The 15,110-nt window shown below is 38.2% G+C and overlaps 1 long non-coding RNA gene and 1 pseudogene across 1 annotated transcript in view; one reads left to right on the top strand and one right to left on the bottom strand.

The window, feature by feature from the left end:
• The window catches only part of LOC146397604 (uncharacterized), a 155,256-nt gene that overhangs the window by 96,412 nt on the left and 43,734 nt on the right, over positions 1 to 15,110 (top strand). The window lies entirely within an intron of this gene.
• Positions 1,609 to 4,446, bottom strand: LOC100521752 (transmembrane protein 256 pseudogene; annotated as a pseudogene).

The following is a 15,110-nucleotide window of genomic DNA, read 5'->3' as shown; positions in this document are numbered from 1 at the left end:
TCCAAGAATTATAGACTCTCTTGTGCCAAGGTTTGGTTATGACCAGCCCACACAGCCACATGCACAGAGCAGGCAGCACCTCCATAATGGGACTGGAGCAGTCACCATCTCCTCCTTTGCTTGGACACATTCCATACCATAAAATTCCCTCATTTTCACTATTTCCTTGGATAAATTGAATCTAGACTCCAGAAAGTTATTTTTATTCCCGAAGTAGCTCTGAATGAAAGAACACTGTACAGTGCAGGGAGTTAGAGGATTAAAAAAAAAAAAATCCTGGGCATAGAATTGGGGAAAATTGAGAGAAGCTGACTAAATGAGAGGGGGCAGGAAGCAGGAAGGTTAGACTGAGGAGACTGTGGAAATCTTGGGGATGCCTTGGGAACAGTGACTGAGTTAGATGCTTGGGAGACGTTAAGGCGATGAGTAATAACTAAGTGGTTACTTGGATCACTGAGCTTAGCCCTTCTCTGTGCTCACAAAACATGTCTTCTGTTTCACTTTAGTAACCTCCCACTGCAACTACAAATGTAACAGTCTTCAGAAAGCATTGATTTTTTTTTTTTCTCTCCTGCTTTCATCTTTCTGTATTTGGTGTGAGAGTGATAGGATAAGACTTCCCTTATAGTGTCTGTGCTCTAGCTTAGGAATATTAAGAGTTCTTAATGTTCTATTGAACTGAATTTATGGATACTGATTATTAGCAAAGGTTAAAGACTAGATTTAAGTGGATTATATAAATATTCAAACAGGATTTATTTGGTGTTGTGATATGAAAGATATGGGTACTACTTTTGGCCTCAAAAGAACCTGTCTCTAGCTTTGTAGTCTTGGTGTTGCTTATGATATCTAAGCTTTAGTTTAAGCTCTACTTTAGCCTGAACTGAGGAGCACCTGGGAAACTTCTAAATGTGTATTACCTCATGTCTAGTGAGAGAGGACTAAGCGTCTTTGGCAATTTGATTGGGAAACTTTATACAAGACAGTCTAGAAGAGTGGATTAGGAAACGTGAGGTCTATTTTGAAAAAATATAAAGCTGAGAAAAGATTTAGAAGCTATTGCTACTCAAACCAAAAAAATTCAATCTGAAATATTAGTTGCAAGTAGGTCCCTCTAGATTTAACCAGATGCCAGAAATGTTTCCTCAGGTATATCTTTACTGAAAAAATAAAACCATGTACAAAAACCATGTATATTTATATATACATAAATATATATTTCTCTTTATATAATATAGCTATATATGTTTTGCCTTTCTCTTTTAAGCCACTCCTGCTCCAATTCTTTAAAAAAGAGTACCCAGGAACTCCTATCATGGCTCAGTGGTTAACAAACCCGACTAACATCCATAAGGACATGGGTTTGATCCCTGGCCTCGCACAGTGGGTTAAGGATCCGGCATTGCTGTGAGCTGTGGTGTAGGCCACAGATGTGACTTGGATCCCACATTGCTGTGGCTGTGGTGTAGACTGGCTCCTACAGCTCCAATTCAACCCCTAGTCTGGGAACCTCCATATGCTGTGGGTGCAGCCCTAAAAAGACCAAAAAAAAAAAAAAAAAAAAAAAAAAAAAAAAAAAAAGTACCCAGATATTAAAAACAAGGAAGCTCAAATTGCCAAGGCAAACCAGCCCAAGAGAAACAGGCTCCTTCTCTCAGGAGCCAAAATCTGGGTGCTGGGGTCTCCACTCAGAACCTGGTAATAAAAGCTGATACAGAATGAGGTAGTTCCAGAAGCTAGCAGCACCTGGGCCCAGAGGGACTTTCTGTACAGAGGCACCCCTAACTGGGCCAGGCTGTGTAAGAAGTGGTGTTTGTTGGTCTTACCAAAGAGCTCCTTCCCATAAGCATCTGGGAACTGGGTTCTGTGTGCCCAGTAAGAGGCCAAGCCTAAGGCCCCAGCTCCAAACAAGGCACTTAGGCAGTGGAAAGCAGCATGCCCTGGTCTGGCAGTGGCTGTGAATGGTCACTTGATGAGTAAACGCTGTATATAATACTCTTAAACAGTGGAAATACTAATAAAAATTCTGATGTTGTGCTTGTTCCAGATTGGTATGAATGTATAAATCACACTCTCTTGGGTAGTTGTTTTATTTAAACAGTTTCCAAAAATTGCAAAATACAATAAGCATTTTTATTTTATTTTATTTTACTTTATTTATTTTTTTTGCTTTGTAGGGCTTTTATTTTATTTTGCTTTATTTTTTTTTCTTTTTAGGAACCCGCACAATATGGAGGTTCCCAGGCTAGAGGTTGAATCGGAGCTACAGCTGCCGGCCTATACCACAGCCACAGCAATGTGGGATCCTGACCATATCTGCTACCTACACCACAATTCACAGCAACAGCAGATCCTTAACCCACTGAGTGAGGCCAGGGATCGAACCTGTGTCCTTATGGATGCTAGTCAGATTCATTTCCTCTGAGCCACGACAGGAACTCCGCAATATATATTTCATTTATTTTTATTTTTATTTTTTTTGTCTTTTTGCCATTTCTTGGGCCGCTCCCGTGGAATATGGAGGTTCCCAGGCTAGGGGTCTAATCAGAGCTGTAGCTGCCAGCCTATGCCAGAGCCACAGTAATGCGGGATCCAAGCTGCGTCTGCGACCTACACCACAGCTCACAGCAACGCCGGATCGTTAACCCACTGAGCAAGGCCAGGGATCAAACTCGCAACCTCATGGTTCCTAGTCGGATTCGTTAACCACTGTGCCACGACGGGAACTCCCACAATATACATTTTAAATGGCATAAAATTTAACTTAATGAATTACTGTAAACACCAACACTTGCATAGCCACTCCTCAGTTCAAGTATGAGAATGTTGTCTGCACCCCAAAGCTCTCTCTGTGCCCCTTCCCCATGACAACACTCTGTGTCCCCTTTAGAAGGAACCACTGATCCAACTTCAATGGTGATCACTTCTTCGTTTTGTTGGATAACTTTAATACCAAAGATTGTACTCCTAAACAAAAGAATTTAGGTTTGCTTGTTTATGAAGATGATAGATTTTAGCTTGAAATAATTTAGCATATGCAGAAAGAAGCCCATGTCATCACCACTCAGTATAATCAAGCATAGTTAACGTGCCTTACTGCCAGCATGAGAATTGTGCACATTGTGTTCCCTCCAACAGCTTAACGATATCTTTATTAACAAGTTTATTGATTTTAAACAATATTTTCTACCATATAAGTTCCTTTTCTCTTGATTTCTTCTTTTTCATCTCCCTGCTCCTTTAAAAATGCACTGGATGTAAAGGTTAAAACACAGTTTCAGAATAATGCTTTTAAAGTCATGATCTATTTCTGTATTCATGGCTATAGACTGTTCCAACCTTGGCTTTGATTAAGCTAATCAACCGCCCTATCTCTGCACAGCACTGTGACTTTCAGAAGCTGGGGGGTATTGATAAGTTCAATTTTGCTGATATCTGTAAAGACTATTGAGCCGTTTTGAAAGTTGTGGCTTGGACAACTCCTAGTACCATTCTGCCATCTCCTGTGTAGTCTAGTCTATTGATCTCATAAAACTTATAGATGTACTTCAAATTGTTTTACTTGTTCAAATTGTTTTACTTGTACAAACCAATCTAAGAAGAGTTTAGCCCTTAAAAAGAAGCTGCCAGGCATAGAGAGGCTAAGAGTTCAATGCCTCAGTGTATTTGGGGCTAGTAGAAAAAAATGAAGTTATTTTTCTTCAGATCAAAAAAGACTAAAGGGACAAAGACTCCAACACATTAATAAATGAGACATGACCCTTTCTACTGATCCCAGATATTAAAGTTGCTTTCCCAAAGTAAGAGTTTTATTTTTCAAGAGAGACAGGGTCATGTGGGAAAGAAAAAGATCAAAAATAAAAGGTGATGTCACATCAGAGTAGTTATAATTAATAAGTGCTACTGGAAACACTATGAGAAAAGTCAAGAAAGTAAAAAAATATAATTTTAAATGACTATAGTACTTTAGAATGTTGTTTTCAGAAGAAAAATACTTTCAAATACAGATTTCTGTGTGTTTAATCAGATACAACTCAGTTGAAATTAGATTAAATCCCAGATGTACACTCAATGATTTCAGGGCATGTGGAATTAATATTTTTTAGTTCATGATGTAGAAAAAATATAAATCACCCTCTGGCCAATGTCTCGTCCTTACTTTAGGAACAGCATGTAATGTGATAAAAGACTTTTTAGTATGGGAAATATAAAATATATACAAAATAAAATAATAAAGACTCCATGTTTCTATCACCCAGCTCCAGCAATGACAAAGTCGAGATTAATGGTACCCAACTCAGACACCACATCATTTCATTAGTAAATAACATTTTAGCACTTAGCTCCAAAGACATGAATGCTTTGCCACATTCATAGTTACCATCGATGTTGTATGTTTGTAAAATCCTTTCTCTCAAATAAGTACTCCACTTTCTTCTCCCTCATAATAGTTCTCAAAAATTAGTGTGGGTGAGAATTCTATCAGGAAAGCGCCTAGGATAGAGCACAAGAATGTGCATTTTAAACCACATATATTGGAAATTTCAATACTGTTGATCTGTGGAGAACACTTTGAGAAATATGACTGGAAATTTATATTAGAATTTCCAAGTAATTCAGTGAAATTAAAATATTTCATGTGAAGACTACTTTTAAAGTTTTTTCTCTATGTCCATTTTAAGTATTTGGAACTCATCAATGTGGCACTATTTGCAATTTCCCCTTATGATGATTTTACATGTGTTCTCTGTTTAAATGATTTTTGAGTTTCATATAAGCAAAATCTATATGTTATATAAGTTGAAGTTTTATCCCTTGTTTTAGAAGCATTTGTTTTAGATAGCAATTATTTCTGATCCTGTCTATAATTTTTGCTATGAGAATTATTGAACATTTAATTTCATAAATTGCACAGCTGAAGCACTCTTCAGGAAGGAAGAGATAAATTTGGATTTCTCTTAGAAAAAAATAAACAGTAGGTTAATACAAAAGTGCATTCCTCTTATTGGTTAAAGCAAAGTTAGAAAATCATTCTTCTGGTGGAGAAATGCTTGGGATGATCTACTTCTTTTTGACTCTGCCTATGAAGACAGCAGCAGAAATAATAAAAGATGGGTGGGGAGACTTAAAAGCCAAGCTAAAAACCTTTGGACAAAATTCTTGGAGTAGAAGGATCATTGTGAGGAAAAGCTAATAATTGCTCTTTTATAAGCTGTAAGTAAGTAGAGGTTCTCACTAGAAAGACAAACAAAGCTTTCTTGTTCAAGGAAGTTAAATAGACATTGGAAGACACTCTCTGCAAGCATCTTTATAAAAGATTTGGATCTCTATTGGCCAAAAAGTGATCACTAAAGATAAGTGATGACCAACAGTGCAGGAGGGTTCCCTTTTCTCCACACCTTCTCCAGCATGTTATTTGTGGTCTTATTAATGATGGCCATTCTGACTGGTATGAGGTGGTACCTCATAGTAGTATATGTGACTGGGTCACCTTGCTGTACAGTAGAAAATTGACAGAATACTATAAACCTGCTATAATGGGAAAAAAATCATTATTGAAAATATATATGATCACTAAAAATTACAAAATAAAAATGAAAATCAAAGGTCAACTTTCATACCCATAATACACCCTTAAGCACTTGCCTTTACCCAGCTGCCCCTTCCTTTTCTAAATGAAAGGAAATTGACACAGAGACCTAAGTTTGCAATTTATTTTCCTAAACATCCCAACAGTGCACATTCCATCCTATTCTCTTTGGTCTTCTCTGGCTTAGACCAGGTCCAGAATAAGTCCTTCCTTCATGCCTTAAGCAAGGATATATTTCTGACTGCTGGGATCATGTTTCTGTAGGTCCCCTCCCTTGCCCTGATTCTGGAGGATGTAGAAGAAAGAGGGTTGTTGGGAACTTGGACTCCTGCCTTAGGACCTCTGTTATGGAGGAACGGCTCGGGATTTCTAGGACAGTTTGTATGCCGCTTCCTTATACACTTTCCCAGGTACTGCAGAAGTCATATTTCTTTGTGGAGTGTTTTAAACCTCTAAGGAGTGTTCCAATTTGTGGAGATAGAAGGACTCTTACTACAGGTTCCCTAGGAATAACAGGTTGCAAGAGAGCACCTGTGTAATAATGGTGGGTTCTCATCTTGCATCATTCAACAGAGGCTCTTGGGCCTGGGATATAAGTATACCTACGAACAATGGCATGAATGTATCTAGGGAGGTAGATGAATTGAGTTATTAATAGGCTGATAACTCACATAGTGTTTAGTTTCTTCTGCTTCTAGGATGAAGGTAAGTGTAGAATTTGCAAAAAGGCCCAAAGAACATCTGATGCCAGGGCTTGGGGCTGCTTAATGTCATTCTTATACAGTTATGAATGTATTGGAGGTCCTCCTGGGTCACCAGTGGTAAAAGTCATCTGGAAGTTATTAGTAGATGGAAAAGGCAGATATGGCACTGAAGACTGAAGGAAAGCAATGGAAACGGAGCTCATAATTTCTATGGAAGTGAGTATTATAGGTAAAGGAAGCTGTATTCAAATTCTATGAGGTCAAGTAGATGCACCAGGTATGTGCTAGTGTAGGAATAAAATTTCTCTAAGTTCTAATAAAACTTATCCTATGCTCCACCAGGCCATCTTTGATTTCTGACTTGAGGATATGTTAATGTAGCCTGTGAGTTCCTTAAACAGTATCATCAAAAGCCAGAAGACATTTGGAGCAAAAATACCCTTATTTAAAGTAGACATGCTTAAGTATTTGGTTGCAAAGTGTCATAACATGTACAACTTAGAGCCAGATACTTCAGTCAAAAGAGAGAGCCGGGTAAAACAAAGGTGGCAAAATATTAACTATGGGTGAATCTCAATGAAAGGTACAATTCATTCAATGGTTCTGTGGCTTTAAATTTTTTGAAAATAAATGTTAGAGAGTCAAAGAAATGGTACAAGAATATTTATAAATATAAAGGTTAACACCATATAAAATAGGCAAAGGAGTTGAAATTGATTTGTTTCTGGAGAGAAAAGCCTGGTAATAGTGGCTGACTGGTATTTTTCATCGCAAGACTTTTAGTACTAGTTGAGTCTTTAAACACTACAAATGCAGTATTTTGACAAAAACTGAACACCTACTATAAAAGAGAAAAAATCAGATAGGCAAACTGGAAGATCAGATTGCCAGATGCTTCGTGGAATCAGAAAACCCAATCAGTAAATATGCTGGAAGAGTTTTATCTACATGTATATGGGAAAAAAATGCGTACAATCTCAATGAAAAATAGAACGCTCCAGAAAGAGGATGATAGCTGTATGAGAGATCAAGTCAAAGATGAAATACAGAGAATCTGAGCATCCTAAGGCCACTAAATCTAGTCTTTCTGAAAAAGTAATATAAAATAATTTATTCATGAAGTGTTACCTGACCTAGGCCATTTCCCAGATCAAATGAAATCACTAGATGCTTAAAGGTCATCATCTATATATACCTCAGCTTCATGGACAGGTTGTAGGTGCCCTAGGAAAATTAGTTTACTAACTATTGGTCCTTGTTCAGGTGGTCAGAGATCATTGTGGGTAGAAGAATGCAGAGAGCTATTTCACATTTTATGATTATTATGGGAAAAGGGCTCATCATTCTTATTTATGTTTTTATTTTGCTACTTTATCTTGAACAAAATCACCTGGCCCCCTAAGAAGAGGGTGAATCCTGATAATTTTTCTTTGTGTTCCAAAAGTTGTACCAATGTTCTTTTAAATGGCCTTAGTCTTGATCTCTAAAAGGAAATGTAAGTCATTGGTGACAGCCAGGGTGGACACTGGACCACTGAGCGGCTTGAGTGATAGGACTAAGGGGTTCATATGCTTCTGACATATGAATCAGTGAGGACAATCATCAACTTCAAGAAGAGTTTTAAGCTGACATGACCAAGGTTTGGACCGTGATGCTGTCAGATGATTCTGAATCTTGGTGCCAGTGAACCTGGGCTGCCAGTCACCTCTCTCTGCTCAGTTTTTCCATTCTTGTTCCTGGCTGAGGTACAAAAGCTGCACAGCTTTGCTGATTACTGACCTTGCCTCCTATCAAAGCTAGTAAATGACCTTAGAAGCTGGATCCTTAGAGATTGTCAGAAGCTGCAACTCAGTGCTAAGCTGCCTTGGAGGCTATGTCATCCAGACAACTTCAAGAAGGGGGAGAGGCGAGAAACAAACTTTTATTATGTTAGCTCACCACTGAAAATTTTGTGTCTTGGAGTTTCTGTTGTGGTTCAGTGGATTAAACACCTGACATAGTGTTCATAAGGATGTGGGTTCAATCCCCAGCCCCAGATTAAGGATCTAGCATTGCCACAAGCTTCAGCATAGGTCACAGATGCAGCTTGGATCTGGCATTGCTGAGGGTATGGTGTAGGCTGACACCTGCAGCTCCAATTCAATGCCTAGCCTGGGAATTTCCATGTGCTGCAGTGTGACTGTAAAAAGGGGGAAAAAATGGTATCTTTATTGTGGCTGCTAAAAAATGATTATCCTCACTTAGATGCAGTTTGATTTGGAGAAAGAAGTGGAAGGTCTCCAGATCCCCAGTGAATCACTACAAGCCATCAGGGACTTCAGAGGTACTCGGCAGTTAAGGGTGCTGAATTCCACAGTAAGAGAGTAGTTTCCGCACCAGAGATTAGGTCATAGTTCCTGGCTGGCAGAATTGGGTGGGAGACCTTAGCAGCTGCCACAAGTCAGGCCCTGCAGCAAATCTCAGTTGCTGCTTGGAGAGAGAAAAATCAGTCATTTAAGGAGAGAGAAAGGCTCATTAAATATATTACTCCAGGGTATTCCGATGTGTATGTCCCAGATGTCTTCCTGAAGAAGACATTCTCTTCCTGGGAAAAGGAATATTAAATAACTGCTGATCTGCATTCCTAGATGAAAAGGGGACTCTGTCAGTTATTCAGTGTTTGATCTCAGACCCATTGCCAGCCTTCTCCTGCTCTGTATCACAAGGGATTATCCCTGCTGGTTTTCATTTGGCCAATGGAAGGACTTGGCAGAAAATTGGAAGGCAAGGTCAAAAGTCAGGTTCATCCCCCTTCTTGCTCTCTGATTTGGGAGATGTGTGGTAATAGCTCTGTCTCTTCTTGTGATACCTGCTTACAATTTAGCCTCCCCCCTGCTTCCCCAACTCTGTGGTATTGGTTCCCACTGGATATCCCTGGCTCCTGGGTTCTAATGATTTCAGTTTTTTTTTTTTGTTTTGTTTTGTTTTTTTTTAAGCATAGTCCACAGGGTGATAGCAGCTTCCTGCTCTTGCTAATGTTATGGGTTTTCTCATCACCCCTTTTGGTTCTGCATCTCTTCCAACACCTTCATAACTATTTCCCTCTATCTAAAGTCCCTTTGAACTACATGTCAGGAGCTCTGTTTTGCTGACTGGACCTGGCCGACTTGGACCGTAGACCTTGCTGATGTCCCAGGAGCCAGAGTTGGTTAAGGCATGGGAACGGACCTCTAGATATAGTGGGAAAGACAGAGGGTGATGCAACTGGATGTGTGAGGAGATTTGGAAAATAGTCTTGGAAGAATGAGACCCTGAGAGAAGAAATTGCCTTTTATGAGATACCTACATTTGAGCTCTTTAGTAAGGAGTAAGTATATTCTGTACCTGTTACCCCATTTTGGTCTCTTGGTTTTGAATAGATGCTCTTGGGAAATCCTCAGAGTACCTAACTTTCCTCCCACTGGCTCATTAAAAGGAACTTAATCTGGGTTCTCTTCTAATGAATAGCTTGACTTCCCTATCCTTTCTGGTGTCCAGGTGAGAGCTAGACCTCAGTAATATAGAAAGTTGTCTTTGGAATGTCTAAGCTCATTTTCTTAGGTCATTTTTCTCTTCCCCCCAGGTGGTTTGCCTTTTGTAGATGGTAAGGCTCTGATGCAGACTCTGACCCACTTCTTAGGAAAAGGATAGAACCATGCCAGTGCTTAAAAAACTTGGATTCAGATTCACAAATTGAATCACTGAAGAAAAAGATAGAGACTTGAATATAATCAAGTTAATATATTTCTCATTTTTTTCTAGACATAATGAGCATTATTTTAAAGTGAAATGTAATTAACAGTATGTATTAATACAATAAAAGTTTATCAACTTAAGTATTGATCGAACATGAAAATACACTATGTTCTGTCAATAGTACTTAATATAGACTTAACTAATGTCCATTTATTTTTTAGATCATTTAGTTAGTGTTCCAGTACACTTTTTAAGCAGCCATGTGTGAACTGCTTTGATCGGGCTCATTATATTTCTATGCAGTTCTTCTACTATTATTTTTTCTTTAATTAAGTGCCTGAATGTGTTTGTAAAAAACCAATGATGCCACAATATCCTTAAATATTCAAATATAGGTTCCCAGATTTTCTACTTACACTTTCACACTGAAATGTGGGAGAAAAAGAAAAGAAAGAGGTGAACTTACATGCCATGAACTTAAATTTGTTCTAAGATTTTAGAAAGAAAATACAAATTGCTAAGGAGGAACTTTAAAGACAAACTGCAAAACACTCTATTTCATTGTAGCATGCTTCATTTCATGGGTTTTTAAACTTAACCACAGCGATATGTACTCATGGTGGCAGAGACGTTCCACAATTGTTTGCACAATTCCACTCAGGCAAACTGGGTCAAACAAGGAGGCATGATTGAAATGACAAGTCATCCGAGTTCTCTTTCAGAATTCTTTCAATTCTTTCTCCTCTCCAGCTAGTCATCTCTAACCTACTATTTAAGGCCACCTTAAGCTCTGCTTCTTTTGCACAAATGTTCTTCTTTGGGAATCCTCTGCTTTTTCTTAACCCATTTGGTTTTACTGTTGGTAACTGTAATTAGCACATTACATGGTAGAAAATTTTATTCAAATTTTTTCACACTATACAATGTAATATACTTTTTTCTTCAGATATGGCATCATTTAAATTTAAAAGAAAACCAGGAGAGAAGGCATGTTGCAAAGAATTCAAATATTACTAAAGAGCTAAGGTGGTAAGTCTTTCTATTTTTTCTCTCCAGGAGTATTTCATTCTGGGATGTAACTACCTCAGCTCAACACTTTTTCACATATATGCTTTCATGCTTCCATGCCTTTGCCCATCATTTTTTTCTGAGCCTGGAATGCATTCTCATATTTTCTGCACATCTTTTAAGACTCCTAAGAGTGGTATGCTCTGTAGACTCTTCTTTGCTATGTTCAGTCAGTGTTTTGTTCTCTGTACTCTCTTGATATGCTGCTTGGACCACTATTTAATAATCATTTCATCCTGTCTTATTTGCAGCAAGCTCTTTACATACCAACTTTGCTATAGTATTATTTCTTTGAGGGAAAGAGTCCATCTTAGTCAACTTTGTATTGCTTGCAAAATCAACCCCAGTCATTCTTACTACATACTCAAGTCAATGAACTAACTGAATGTATATAATATAGTATATCCATTATCTGTTTTATGAGGCTTTATCACAGCCAGACTTTCAGCATCTTTGGGGCAGGGCTGAGGCTTTTTGCTGTTGTAATATGATCAAAACAAAGTTAGTTAAAATATTATAACCACATCACACCTTTCTGTATATTTTGCTTTTTAAAAACATAATTTTCAAAAATTCACTTGGACATTACAACATCATATATCAGTAGGCTGCACCGATCTAAAGAAAAAAAAAATAGAATTGTTCCTGCTGTAGGGCAATGGGTTAAAGGACCTGGCATTGCTACAGCTGCAGCATAGGTCACAGCTGCCGCTTGGATTTGATTCCTGACCTGGGAACTTCCATATGTCATGGGTGCAGGTGAAAAAGAAAAAAAAATATATATATATATATATATATACATATAGTCTTTTATAGGTCTACGAGTTAGCTAGGCCTGAGTTTGAATTCCTTCTCAGCTATTTGCAGGCTATGAGATCTTGGGAAACTTTTTAGCCTCAGTTTTCCCTATTAAGACTAATGATTAGTCTTTTAGAATTATTGGGAGGAATGTGTGACATATGCATATAAAGTTATGTGATACATATTTGACATTGAACATGAGTGAAGATTCCCCTCCTCATCATACTCCCTAGGAAATAAAGCCTTAGTTGGACTAAATGTTTGTCTAAGGCCATGTGGCTGGAAAATGACTATAAATGGTAACAAAGCTAGGACTGGAATCCAGGCCTTCTGAATCTATGTATATGCACCAGATGCCTGTCCCCTTATGCCTAAACTCTGGGCTGTGACTGAACATTTCTGCAGGAAGCTGAAAATGGCTCACTTTTGCTATCATCCTGCTGCCATGCACACTCCATATCTTAAGATACAATGGCAGGCTGCTACTTCTTAGTGTGATGAGGAAACCAAGACTCTCAGAGGTTAAGTGAGTTGGGCAAGGTCAAAAAACTATCTAGGAGCCACATCTACCTTGTGGCCCTCACTCTTGCCTCTTGCAGAGACCTTGTGGTTTAATCTGGATGGACCCTAGTTGGAAGAGACAGCTGCACCCACAGGAACAGCATCACTAAGCCTGGCTCCAGAGCATTACACAGCAAGACAGCAACCTGATATCTCTTAGCAAGACAGCCTCAGAGTACATAAGGAGAGGACAATGAGGACATGCAGGACATGGATGAGATGAATGATTATAGCTAGTAGTCTGATAATGGAGTGTCACTGAGGTAGACATGGAGAGCAACAAACAGGGTCAGGACCAGTTGATAATCGGAGGTAGACAGGGCAGGGTGGCCTCAGGGAGATTCTATGCTGGCCAACCTACTCTATACCCCCTGCAGAACCAGCTGATGGCTGTTTAGGAACAACAAAAACAAAACACAGCAAGAAACACTTCTGCTCACCCGGTGTACTCATGAGGAAATGTCACCCTCAAGCCATCTCAAGTAAGGAAATGCAGAGAGTAAAATTGTCAGTAATTTATTAAACTTCAGAGATTTATCTGTTTCCCATGAGTGAGTACCTAGTTAACATAAATTGGTTAAAATTATAATCCAGTAATTGAAATTATTATCCGTGAAGTGGAACTGGGGGAAAAGGATATTGACCTATAATATATTCTACTTCATCCCAACACATTCTGCCAACTGTGCTCCCTCTTCTTTCCTTACTATGATTTTACAAATTAAGTTGGAAAAAAGGAAACATGGCATATGTATGGTCAAGCAAGAAGTGTGTTTAGTGGAAAAAAATAAACCCTTATATGCATTCACCACCATGCCCCAGTATAAAGAGCCTGAAAACTCTTTGGATGATTGACTATTTATGATCTCAAAGAAACTGAATAGAAGAAGCAGAAGAAATAGGAAACTTGGAAGGGCTTGGAGCTGCTGTAATATTAGAAATGTTTGCTGAAAGGATTTTAGGACATAAAACTCAAAGCAATTTCTGAAATGCCTGCTCTTTAGATCAGAGCTTCTAAAACTTGTAAAGTGGAAATGAATTACCTGGGGATCTTGTGAAAATCAGATTCTGATTTAGTAGGTTCCTGGGAGGTCTCTAGTTTTCCCTTCTCTAACAAGCGCCAGTGTGTGCTGATGCGGCTGGTCCACAGACAGTACTTTGAGAGAGAAAGCTTTAGACCATATTGACCATCTCTGTGTTACTGAAACACTGAGATCACCTAAGATAATTGCTAATGCCTGCATTTTGAAAATAGTGGTTTTATTTGGATTAGTGATGGTGTAGAACCAAATCATGAGTCAAAAAATGAACTCCAAGATGAGCTTGAGTCGTAGTGAAGTCAACTTTAGAACCTGTTTTAATCCATATGAAGATAGGCTTACATGGCTTCTCGAGGCTGTAAGTGCTGAATTATTCATAGGAATGCTTCAGAGCAGCCTTCCATAAATCAAACGAAGAGAACTGAATTGGGAATTGTAATGGTGAGAAATTTTGAGCTCCTAACCTGATTTACCTGAGTACTCTCTCAGTTATCTTTCTTTTGTTCTGACCCAATCATCCCTGGTGATTTAACAGCACCTAAATATAGCCCCTGAGACTCTTTCATTGCAGTATGTGATTTTTGAGCTCTGTAATTTTAAAGCCTTCTCAGATGGATATTAGAGTCAAAATTGAAATCTCAAAGTGCCATGTGAGAAACCTAGAGAAGGTTTTCAGTTGGTTCATCCAGATGATTTTACTTGGTTAACAGGGTTGGACTAATAGGACTCTATCATCACAACAATTATTTGGGACAAAAGCAACTCATTTCACAGTAATGTTTTGCTATTCCATTTAATCAAAATGCAATGTTGTCCCTATTTCCCCTCAGGGACAACTTGATTTATGTAAGTATTGAAATATTTTATTTTATTTTATTTATTTGAAATATTTTATATGGATGATATTCCTTCATTCACTTCTATTGATTTATCTATTGATAAGTAGATCCTGAATGTTTGAGGCTAGGAATTTGACCAAGAACACTAATACACTGATTAGAATAGTAAGAAATTGAGCTTACTGGAAATTGTATGTAACACTTAAATGTAGGTTGAAATAATCATCAATCTTATACAAGTGATTTTATGATGATATAGCAAAAAGTATGGCCTTTGATAATGCTTTATCTTACCTGCTTCATGAGATTGCTGTGAGGATCAAATAGGAAAGTGTCCTTGAAAGTGATATGTAAGATTTAAATGGTATTTTTGTCTTAATTCTCCCCTTCTACCAAGCTATTTTATGTAAGACTACCACGTTAATCTTAAAGCATCAGTCTGATTACATCATTTCCCAGTCCAAATACCTTCAAAAACCCATTCCAATTTCCTTCTGATGAATTGGGTTTGGCTTCTCTTAGCACTTAAGAAACATCATGTTGTCTTTCTAGCTTAATCTCCAATTATAATGCTATTCTAACTTCATTGTCCAAGACTGTTGGGTTACATCAGATCTTCTCTGAGCTCCTGGACCAAATTTTCCTTTGTTCCTTGATATCTCCCTCTGGTTGTTCCATAGTGACCCTGATTCCAAATGTGTGCAAAACTAAGATCATAACCTTTCTTTATATATTATCTATTATCCACTTAGTTTTCCAAGCCAGAAAATGGGGAATTTGGGTGTTTTTGTTG

Source organism: Sus scrofa, chromosome 13 (genome assembly GCF_054392235.1).
Source record: "Sus scrofa isolate SSC_HxYL_T2T_F1_AM1 chromosome 13, Sscrofa_HxYL_maternal_Yorkshire_Landrace_v2.0, whole genome shotgun sequence".
NCBI lineage: Eukaryota > Metazoa > Chordata > Mammalia > Artiodactyla > Suidae > Sus > Sus scrofa.
Note: the sequence above shows the minus strand (reverse complement) of the source record. Positions and strands in the feature narration are given on the sequence as shown.